This window comes from Xenia sp. Carnegie-2017, unplaced genomic scaffold (genome assembly GCF_021976095.1).
Source record: "Xenia sp. Carnegie-2017 unplaced genomic scaffold, XeniaSp_v1 HiC_scaffold_4, whole genome shotgun sequence".
Taxonomy (NCBI): Eukaryota; Metazoa; Cnidaria; class Anthozoa; order Malacalcyonacea; family Xeniidae; genus Xenia; species Xenia sp. Carnegie-2017.
In genome coordinates this window covers 5,284,464-5,296,518 of record NW_025813504.1, presented here as the reverse complement: position 1 = coordinate 5,296,518, position 12,055 = coordinate 5,284,464, and positions in this window count along the sequence as shown.

Genomic DNA, 12,055 nt, shown 5'->3' with positions numbered 1-12,055 from the left:
CCGCGCCCTCTTCTTCAACTCCGATGTCGAAGGCGCCTCTCTATCCTACGCTGCCTACTGCGAGCGATGCCGGAAATACGTACCGATTACAGAAGATTTCAGAGGTCGAAGCTCACTTGCACGCGGAAATGGAAGCCCGCCAAACGCTCTACAAAAAGTACAAAAGAGCTGTGAAATGGTTAAACAGCGCGGGCAAAGCCCTAGCTGCTATCACTGTGGGCAGTGCTTTTAGCGGCGTGGCAGTACTCAGTACCGTCGTCTTAATTCCTGTCGTGATCACGCTCGAAGTCCTAGCAGCTGTTTGCGGCACGGCCACTTTCGTTGGTCTAGTCGTGAGCCACAGATTGAAGAGTGATTAAATGAAGAGTGAAGCAAAGCGCGAAGATAATATCTTCATTTAATTTCAAACACCGCACTGCATAAAATATTCATACGACATTCCTTTCATGAGAAAACATGAGCCCAACAATATTGACCTGCTCACCACTGTGTGACTTCATAGCTCAGTTGGTCAGAGCAAGGCACCGCAGAGGTCATGGGTTCGAATCCCGTTGAGTCACCTGATTTTTTCAGGTCCCGAGACGATTGTTTAAATTGTCCAGCAAAGTGCGAAGATCATATCTTCATTTAATTTTAAACACCGCACTGCATAAAATATTCTTAACAACACTTTGTTATTCACATCGCTAATATCATAATAATTTTAAAATACGTCTTTATTATATCAGTGAAGAAACAAAACAAATCGACATAGAAAAGTAATCAGAAAGACATTTTGATGAACAATGGTAAGTTAAACTCTACGAGATGTATATCATCAAAATATGCGAATTAAAGTACTTCTGTCGTCATTAAGCGAAGCAAAGTTTTCGACCAGTTCCTACGTGAACAAATTCAATAACGACGAATATGTTCAAGATATGAATACCTTTGTTCTTACTTTGTTGTAAATTTTTAATTTAAGTATTCATCTTCTAAAAATGCCTCGCACTGCTGAAATTATCTTCGTCACCTTCAACTTTCAAATTTCAATACAACTTGCCATCTTATTTTTCAATTGTTACAAAGCCAAAAAAACAGAGCTTCAGGGTTAAATCTCTCTACCGGTTTCCCTGTACATGTCATAAAAATTTTTGCAATAATCAGAAGTTTGTAAAAGGAGTAAAAACGCGAAAACTGTGATTTTGTAATACAGATTATACTAAAGTGGGAGCGATACCCCCCATGAAGCCAGTAGCAAATGATCGATTTTCCGGCTTCAATTTTCGCAAGAGATGCGTTATCTAGTCTAATATACATATCAGTGGGGCCGACACTGAGGCTATATTACGTGTCTTTCCATATTTCGAAAGTCGTCCGACTCGAAAAATCGGATGAAAATCTATAACTAACTACAGATTTGTTCCAGTGAACTATACTAACAACTGGAACGATAATTCCTACAGTTCTTGCCATGGATGGTTAAAGCGAAGCTCCCCCCTGATATAATGCGTGTTTTCTTGGCGACCGACTTTTGTTTTGGCCTGTTGGCAGTTGAAAACAGTGAAAAAATTATTTCTTTTGGTTTTTTTAACACATTTTGTGCTCTAAAATTGCATCTACCATAATTAGCGTATGCCTCAGCAAGATACTTCGAGGAGAAACATAATCGGCGAGAATCGTGGACGATTGTTTTTAACAATACATTATATCAAGTTTATCGGCCCGTTATATGCAATGTGTTCATTTTCTCATGTGAAAATAGTTTTTTAAGAATCCTTTTCCGAGGACCTTGCACTTTTCTTTATGACACTAAGCTGTATATATATTTGCAGATGTATATATTTCTATGGTATTCGAAATGTTGTTCAAAACACATTTTTCTAATTTGCAAATTGCTCAATTTTTACGAAAGCTCGTAGGACTGTGTATTTAACATGGAACTATAATATTTTGGTGGATTGAACGTTTATGTATGCCTAAAACCTTCAAAAACGCAGAAAAAGCAACAAAAAATCGCACGGGCTTCAGGTAATTTTTGTCTTTGCTTTAACATTATTCAGCAATACTACGATCGTGACTAAAACACCACACGAGTACATACGAGTACATACAAGTAACATACGAGTACATACGAGTGACATACGAGTACATACGAGTAACATACAAGTACATACGAGTAACATACGAGTACATACGAGTGACATACGACTATTTTCTGGTCAACAAATGAGAAACAACACAATTTCTTCAATACATTGATATTTGCGTTTATTTTTCCTTGTATTTGTGTGGACTTTGGGGCAACCATTTGATGGATTTAAATGCTGAAAAGGTATTTTACTTTCATACTACATTCATTTGTATGTTTTAGTTGAATTTGTTATAGATATTTTGTCGATGCGATTTGCCGGTATTTGAGCGCTTTTTGACACACTTTCACCTAGGAAATACATATTTATGAAAACGATTAAATAAACAACGTATAAATAGTGCTTTCAACACGTGCTATATGAAATAAATGTACATTATGTATATTTGAATTAAATGAGAGTTGCACTGTGTTACGTATATATATCATATTATGCGCACAATTTCAGCTTATTTTAATGTTTTTAAAGTTCTAGCTGATATAATTCAGTCTTTTAACTGCAAAATCAGTATCTCAAAGACCAAAATGAATGTATAATCGCCTTCATAAATATGTATTTCCTAGGTGAAAGTGTGTCAAAAAGCGCTCAAATACTGGTAAATCGCATCGACAAAATATCTATAACAAATTCAACTAAAACATACAAATGTAGTATGAAAGGAAAATACTTTTTTTTTAAATCATCAAATGGTTTACTAAAGTTCTAAATAAAAGAAAAATAAACAAATATCAATGTATTGCGAAATTGTGTTGTTTCTCATTTGTTGACCAGAAAATAGTCGTATGTCGCTCGTATGTACTCGTATGTTACTCGTATGTACTGTATGTTACTCGTAATACTGTATGTCACTCGTATGTATAAATATGTTATAAGTATGTGTATGTACTCGTGTGGTGTTTAGTCACGATCGCAATACTATAGTTTTAATGGATCCACTTTTTGAAATTTTATAAACATAAAATGCCATATTTTTTACAAAAGGACTGGAGCTACCTGCAGATGGCATCATGCTGGCTTCAAAGTGAAAGATATTTCTAGTTGATATTATAGTTCACTAATTTGTTCCCGATTTTTACGTGTTACTATGGCTTCAAGAAAAATGATTACTCATCGGAACGTCTTCTTTCAACACAGCTGGCGTCGTTGAAAAACCAAAAGCTTCAGAGATTCAAAAGAAGAAAAATCGAAAACGAACTATTCTCGACAACCGCTGGCATTAACCTTGCTAATCATCATATTAACATTTTCACGGCAACTCTTCCGGACTCGCTCATCGGACCGTTATTGTTTCTGGAATGTGGATGAATCTGATAGTATCGTTTCGGTCCTGAGACGAGATATGTCAAAAGTGTGATCACTATAATTCCATATATGGCAAGAATCACGTTATGGCATAAATGTTTTTCACCGACTAATTAAACGTACCTTGAGTTGCATAAAACGTGGATAATTAAGTAACTGCGAAGTTAAGTGGAACCGTTGAGTGTTGTTTACGTTTAGTGATATAAAGCTTAATCAATTTATGCTTTGTAATGGCGGGCGAGTGAACTATAAAGGACTTTAAAATCAAGAAAAGTCTCTTGGGTAAAATTTTAAAATAAGGCTACTATGGTCGTTTTACGGATGTTGATGATGCGAAAAGAAAATTTAATAAACGATTCACGGTGACATGGTAACCGGATTAAATTGTTGCATACTTCGGACTTTTCTCAAGAAAATCGACCCTTATCATCTGTCTGACATACGATGTCGATGAATGATATGAGTCTCGGCAAGAACTGCCTTATTTCATGTACTAATAATTAATGAACTTGAAACAAAACAATGAATTCTTCTCGAATTGATTCATATTTTTTTCTATGTGCAAGGATTTAAATAATTGAATGGCCTTGCTTCTACAGAATTTAAAACTGAGAGATTGAGGGCAACAAAGGAAAAGGTCGTTTCGTTTCTCTTTATAACAGCTGAGTAAAATGCTTCAAAGAAATGTGTGTATAGACATAAGTAACACATATTTATAAAAGATGACAATGATGGACTTTTTTATTGTTAGAAAACATTTCTTTAAGTCATCATAGTTAGTAGCCATGTAATCCAGCAACTGTCTTTTCTCTGCTTGTGACATGTTATATTCACAGCTTTACACAAAATACTTATTTGTTCTTAATTCTGCCTTGCAAAAAACTGAGTTATAAAAACTATTAAGTATATTTATTAATGAACATGAATATGAAACTTTTATTCATGCCTTTGTGATTTATTTGCCTTTTTGTCTAAAGCTTGGGAGTGTTATTCATTTTTTTTTCTACTTTTTAAATCATTAAACATTAGCTAGATATTTATTGGCAGGCAAGATTGTATGTACATTAAAAATAAACATTTTACATAGGAAATACTTAATGAAATATCAATAAAACCCACTAATTGACTGTCATGTATATTTCCTGATTGTGTAATAAATCATGTGCAATGGATAATGGACATATATCAAGCAACATGCACTTTGCATGCACCATGCCTGATCAGAAAATTCGAGGAAAAGAAATATGCCGATTGTATTTAATGCTATAGGTAACTGCATTATTGCAGATTGTTCCTGCAAGTATGTATTGCAAAATCTTTCCTAAAGACTTTCTTTCCAAGAAGTTTATCGTAACTTATGACGAATCTGTGAAACACGCTGCTGGAGAGTGCCTGTCTAGGTCCATAAAGAGTGACAAACGTAAGCAACTGGCAAATCAATTTCACAAAGGAGTTGCCCAACCTTCAAAAGTGTACCGAGAAATCAAAGAGGGGTTATCGGTAGATGCAAAGGCAGCTGGAAATAGAAATGAATGTGGTAAAATTCAAAGACTGCGAGAAATATAACCAGTGAACGAAGACAACAAACTCACCTAGACAAAGACGTCATGACTTCCTTGAAGATGGCTATAGATGGTTTAATTCAGCGAAAAAAGAGCGCGAGATGCCTCCCAAACAGATTGAAGGATTTGTTCAAGCAATTTCATTTTGTCCACTTTGGATATATATGTCCACTTTGGGTATATATCAGGTGCATCTTAGGCATTACTTATGCACTAACGATATTGCATAGATGGACGCAACTGGAACGATTGTGCAAGATTTCATGGATTTCAAAAGAGTACTTTATTATGCAATTATTGTTCGACACCCAAAGAAAGGAAATCCATCATTGCCAATTGCCGAAATGATCACGAATGCTTCCAGCATATGTTACTTTATTGAGAGGTGTCGTCGAGATGAGGCAAACGTGTTCAAAGGAAACTTTCGAATACCTCATCGGTTAAATACATATTAATCAAAGGCGTTGGCTGCTCTGAAAGAGTCCAACGGAGAAACCCTTTCCCCTGTTTTTACTTTGTGCATTCAGGATTGTGCAGAGAATAGCATTCGACGAAGACTTTACATTCGTAAATTTACATGTTGCCTACAGTCATTTCATGAACATAATTCACAGGCGTTTAAAATCAATTATACGTAATAAAGTCAGTACGGCAAGTGAGGTGTGGTATTGCTTTAACATGTATTGGTTGTCGCTGTAGGTAAAATCCAGAACTCAAGGAGAATTTGATTATATTCTTCTACATGTTGCAACTTGCATGCTTCATAAGACTCAAAATGATAAAGTCCAAAACTCGTTCAGCACCTTATGGAAATGGATGCATGCAATCGAGGAGCGAGAACAAATCCTTGAACATATTGAAGTGAATGGAGTCTTTTTATATGTAGGTGATGATAATGTCGTTCCTACTGAAACAGACAGGAATACAACTCAAAATCCATTCAAAAATCATTATGATAACTTGCTACGAAATGTCATGGAAAGAGCGGGAAAGTAAGTGAACAATCCTTTATAGTAACTAGATTGTTTCAATAATTTTTCCCAATGTAAAATAAGTTATTTTATAAAATGTTATTTTATAAAATTTTATTTTATAAAATAAAAAAACAAATTCATTATAGTTTAGCCCATGGAGAAAGCTTAAATATTTATGGTTGCGTAACCATGTGATGAAGGGTATTAATGTATAGAACGTTTGGTAGAGAATAAGACCATCCCAAGCATAAAAACAATTAAAAATATGCATATGGTTATGTCTAAATATATATACTTATTTTACAATAATTTTTTATGATTCTATTTGTACATCATGTGTCACTGCTTTGAACGTTCGTTTACTTTACTCGTATAAAGGCATGAGCATCGCTGCGTTTACACATCTCGGTGCCCAATGCATTTTCTTATCGCAGTACCCCATGGCGTACTGTTACTTCCTTTTAGCATGGATCGCAAGGCCAAATGCATATTTGCCACTGTACAATATCAGCGCTGAGCATTAGACGATAAGTTTGTTCACACTGTACCACTAATGATAAACATTACTTTCTACTTAGAAATGGCAGAAAAGAAGCACAAAATGGTAAAACGATAAGTAATATTTTTCGCAAAGATAATTAGTTTTCTGCATTAAGTGAAAAGAAATATTGCAACTTGTCTTGATAGCAAAGTGTGAAGTGTTCAACAATAGTTAATTCAATTTTCTTACATGGCCATCTACATTGTTAAACGTGCTTATGAGAAAGAATAGTCTCAAAAGAATTGTGTTTATTAACATGCATGTTGTCCAATCAGTTTATTGTGTGTTTTTTTGTTTCAGCTATTCAAAAAAAAACGAGTCAGCGGAGAAGAAGGTGACTAAGAGTTTTTTCCTCTTTGTGCTTAGCATAGTACTTATACATATATGATAATTGAATATCTTTATGATCATTTTTCATGTTAACGAATGCTAATGAGTATAGTATAGAAAGCAGCTCCACAACACTGTAAAATTCACTCTCGTTCTTTATAAAAACCAGCGAAATGCATTTTTCGAAATGCAAAACTAAGTATTGTAATGCAAAAATATGTAATATATTATTGTTTAACATGACCAAATTAGGAGAAACTTCAACGAGAACAGGTTTACAATTTTAATACACGTTTTGTTGTATTTTTTTGGACATGGAAAATCTCCAACGTCTTTATCACTCGTTATTTTTTAGCATACGTCGAAAAGCAAGAACGAATCAGTAAGGTTAAACAAATGACACACTTGCTCGCACAATTTATATATGTTTATAGATGTACATTACTTTATTATTTCAAAATGTAACATATGCAATGAGGTAGGGCACGCTCCCGATGGGTGCCCTGTTCGTATTACGATATATTTCAGCAGAGAAAACGCTTTGAACATAAAAATAAGTTTTTTATTACGATAAAAGAAAAAAAACACAACGAACGTCGTGTATACGTACACATGCGCCCACGATATAACCTTAAACATAGTTAATACTTCATAACAACGTAGTTAAGAATGTTGAGTATAATTTACAACACTCCCACTCACTCAATATGTCATAATGTTTATACAAGTCCCAGTTTGCATCGCAGATATTCAAATTGTTCTCTTGGTAATGGTTTCGTAAAAAAATCTGCCCCCTTTTCCTTGGTTGGACAGTACTTTATTTCGAGTGTTCCATCTTGAACTTTCTCGCGCACGAAATGGTGTTTAATATCAATGTGCTTTGTACGCTTGTGTAGCACTGGATTCTTTGAGATAGCGATTGTACCTTGATTATCTTCATGTATGGTTGTAGCCGCAGTACAATCTATTTGTAGGTCTTTCATCAGTTGTCGCAGCCATACTAATTCTTGGGTTGCATAACATAACGCAATGTACTCCGATTCCGACGTTGAAAGAGCCACTGTTGGTTGTTTCTTGCTTGCCCAACTGATTGCACCACCTGATATTATAAACACATTTCCGGAAGTTGACCGTCGATCATCTGTGTCAGAGGCCCAGTCTGCATCAGAGTATCCATCTAAATCGATACTGGTTTTTTTGTACTGCAGGCTTAGTTTACAAGTTCCTTTCAAGTAACGAAAGATGCGTTTCACAGCTGTAAGATGTGCTTCGTTCGGTGCTGTGTTGAAGTTAGCTAATGTTGTTACTGCCTGAGCTATATCTGGATGGGTAGCAATTGCCGCGTTTATCAAACTTCCTACCACTGACTGATAGTGAGAGGCATCGACTGATTTGCTGTGCCCATCTTCTTTAACAAGTTTGACGCTTACATCCATTGGCGTAGACACTGTCTTGCAGTCTTGTAATTTATACTTTTCAGAATCTGGTAATGTATTGCTCTTGATTAATTTGTAGCACACCGTTCTTGGTAGTAATACTAACTTCTAGGCAGTAGTGGAATACGCCCATACCTTTCATCTTGAATTGGTTTGCCAAATTGGCCTTTAGTTCATTCATCTTTTCTTCAGTTTCAGTCAGAAGTATGAGGTCATCAACGTGAACAGTGATAATCGCCTGCTTATCTTTGAGAAAACGAATAAATACGCAAGGGTCTGCTTCACTCTGAACAAATCCTAATGATAACATAAACTCTCTGAAAACCTTATTCCAGCAACGTGGACTTTGTTTAGACCATAAAGCGATTTTTTGAGACGACACACTAGCTTTTCTTTTCCTGGTTTTACGAAGCCTTCGGGTTGTTGCATGTATATTTCCTCTTCCAATGTTCCATTGAGGAATGCCGTTACTACATCCATTTGATGGATCAACATACCTCGAGATACACCAAAAGCCAGAAGAGTGTGAATTGACGAAAAACGAACCACTGCAGAGAATGTCTTTTCATAGTCAATTCCATATTTTTGCAGAAAACCCTTAGCCACCAGACGACCTTTAAATCTCTCTACCTTTCCTGTCTCATCGTATTTAACTTTAAAGACCCACTTGCAACTGATAGGCTTACGACCAGCTGGTAATTCGACTAATTCCCAGGTCTCATTCTCTAGTAAAGACTGGTATTCTGCATATGCAGCAGATTTCCATTCCGTTGCATATTCACTATTAAGAGCATCTTTTAGGGTTTCTGGCTCTGTGATCTCAGATACGTAAAGTGCTGCATACCTCGATGTAGTGATCCCAGCATACTCGTCGTGGTAATATATTGGTGGATTTCTCTCCCTTCCTGAGCGTCGAGGCTCATTTAGGGATCATGTTGTTCATTTCTGGTTGCACGAACTTGTCCCTTTATTTCTGTTTCTTCTTCAGCACACTCGGTAATATCTTCATCACACTTCATTTGAGCTTTTGTTGATACAAAATCTGTTTCATTAAATGTAACGTCCCTCCAAATAAAGACTTTTTGTCGATTCTCATCATACTGCCTGTATCCTTTCTGTATAAGGCTGTAACCAACAAATATCATCTTGACTGCCTTTTGGTCGAATTTCTGGCGCACCGCATCAGGAACATGAGCATTAGCAGTACAGCCGAAGACACGAAAATGGGACACATTTGGCTTCTTTCCATACCATCTTTCATACGGAGTTACCGCAGTTGCAGTCGTAATGACTCGATTTCTTATGTAGGCTGCATTGCATACTGCTTCAGCCCAAAAAGCTTTAGACAGTCCAGCATGCAAAATCATAGAAAGACCTGCTTCTTGGATTGTCCGATTCATGCGCTCAGCTATCCCGTTCTGCTGGGGTGAATGTGGCACTTTTGTCTCATAACGAATTCCTCTCCTTTAAAAAATCTTCAAACTCAGTGGATCTATATTCACCCCCATTGTGGACATGGCTTAAGGCGTGGCGGATGCGTGGGAAAGGGCGTGGACATGGCTTAAGGCGTGGCCAAGTTGTAAAAAATTTGCTGTGAAAATATCTTCCATTCGTTTCACAAAACAACCAAAGTATCACATGGCACATGCAATTGACCAAAGGCTGACTTGTCCGTGTCATATGCTTTAAATAGGCAGAACAATTTGCTGTTGTTGTTTAGCTCGTTGTCGAGCAGATTGGCCTTGCAAATTTTACATGAGTACTTGCTCATAGATTTCATCAAAAGATACCCAGCCTCATAACAAACTGCATTAGCTTTAATGATGTTTGTTCTGATTTTTTCATTCTTATAATCAGTTACTCCAATATCTAATGTATTTGGTTCCACTCATTATTTGACAGGAACTGGCATTTCATTCATCTTAGAAAACAGTCCAAGAAGTGTATTAAAATCTTGGTCACTGCTACCTGCCGAGGACTGAAGGTATGAATTGAAGAATAACTTTCTAAAAGCTCGTTTGAACTGCACTGCTGTTGGATTATCACTGTTTCCTCCTTGCTGACGTATTGCTCCAAAGAAGTTTTCAAGAAGATCTGTGTTTGACCGCCTTATAAGTAGAAATTTGAAGTGGTGCTCGGTTTTTAAGTGATCCCAGATCTGTAAAATGGCATTTAACGTGACCAACTTTCCTTTTAAACATTTAGTTCTTGCTTTCATGGTTTTAACTCCATCGACAACCTCCAAACTTTAGACAAATTGAATAGCTTCTTTCAAGAAACCTTCGTGTGTCGTTGAATTACTCATAGCACCTTTTAATTTCTTCATACAGTGCATTGTAGAAATATCGACACTGCCAAATATGCAATCAAACTTTGACAGCAAGTCACGCTTGCCCAAAGCACGTGGTGGAAGACTTCCCATGCTGACGTATTAATATATTGCATAATGGAGCAGCTACTATATGGCTAAACACTTGACTTGCATATCTTACTTTCATCTTGGAAAAGCCATTTGGATAAATGTGCTTCTCTGTCAATGTAGGTGCGTTTCGTATGGAAGGAGTTTTGTCTTTCTCGTAAAACCTTTCAATGTCTTTCCATAATGTAGTGTGTGAGCCAAACTTGAAAAAAGTATTTCATGAGATTGTTGACTGACGTTTTAACAACCTTAGCGGTAGTCATCTTCATTTGACTCTGAAGATGACTACCGCTAAGGTTGTCGAAACGTCAGTCAATAACAAAACAGTCCTTCTCAGGACTATACCAACCTGGACGATCGACTTTACAAATGTACACACGTATATATTGCCAATAAAATGAAGAATAGCATATTGTTGTTTCAATCTTCCGTTTCATGAAATAAAATTTGATTAAATATTTACAATATCAAAACAATCCTCGTTCGTCCCTTACATGGCGACAATGCAATTCCCAATTTTCTGTATAGTTACTGTACACAAAACTTGAATTTCCTTCATATCCACAAGTATAAGAACGTAAAAGTGCCAATAAATGTCATCAAACACGTTTCTTCACTACTCTACACATTTTAAATAATAGTCCAGTGACCAGCTTCAGAAAAATGGATTTTTCCTCTCGATTAACGCATTCAACAATACAATATTATAGTCAACTTGCTGCTGCTTACTGGCGGCCAGTAATTTAGCCGTGCAGAAAAGACTTGTACCGATTTCACAGATTTTATATTATGAGTGGGACTACTGTTCGTCTCGATATTGTGCTTTAAGCGTAAAAATTTCAACTGTTTGTTAAGCGCCACAAGTCATTCTTGTTGAAATTCACAAATTTGGCCAAATTGGTTATTGTAATTTGAAATGTTTTGCGTTGTTATTAAATCAAAATATTGTAAAATTTCTTGGGAAGATTTATCTGATGACGAGTATTGAATCATTTCTATTTGCCAAAATCATTAAACGCTTGGCTGAGTCTTGGCTGCCCGGACTAATGTAATCAGCCCCTTGGAGGTATTTTGTTTAGCACAGAGCAGGCCCTTCCACTTCTAATCCAGGCACCTTTGGAGCTAAACCTGCTACACTTTTGAAAGACAGTGATAGTGATTTTGAATTTGTGGATGATATCTTGCGAGTTCAAATAATTGCAATACTAGCAGAAGTACAGGTATTGAATTTGTTCCTGTAATTAATTCAAAAGACTTTTTACCCTAGTAGATTCTAAGATCTATATATTACATCCTTTTTTTGTAGGTAAAGAATGGGTTTTGCAAAACCGAAAAGGAACATTTCAGGCTCATTTTCAA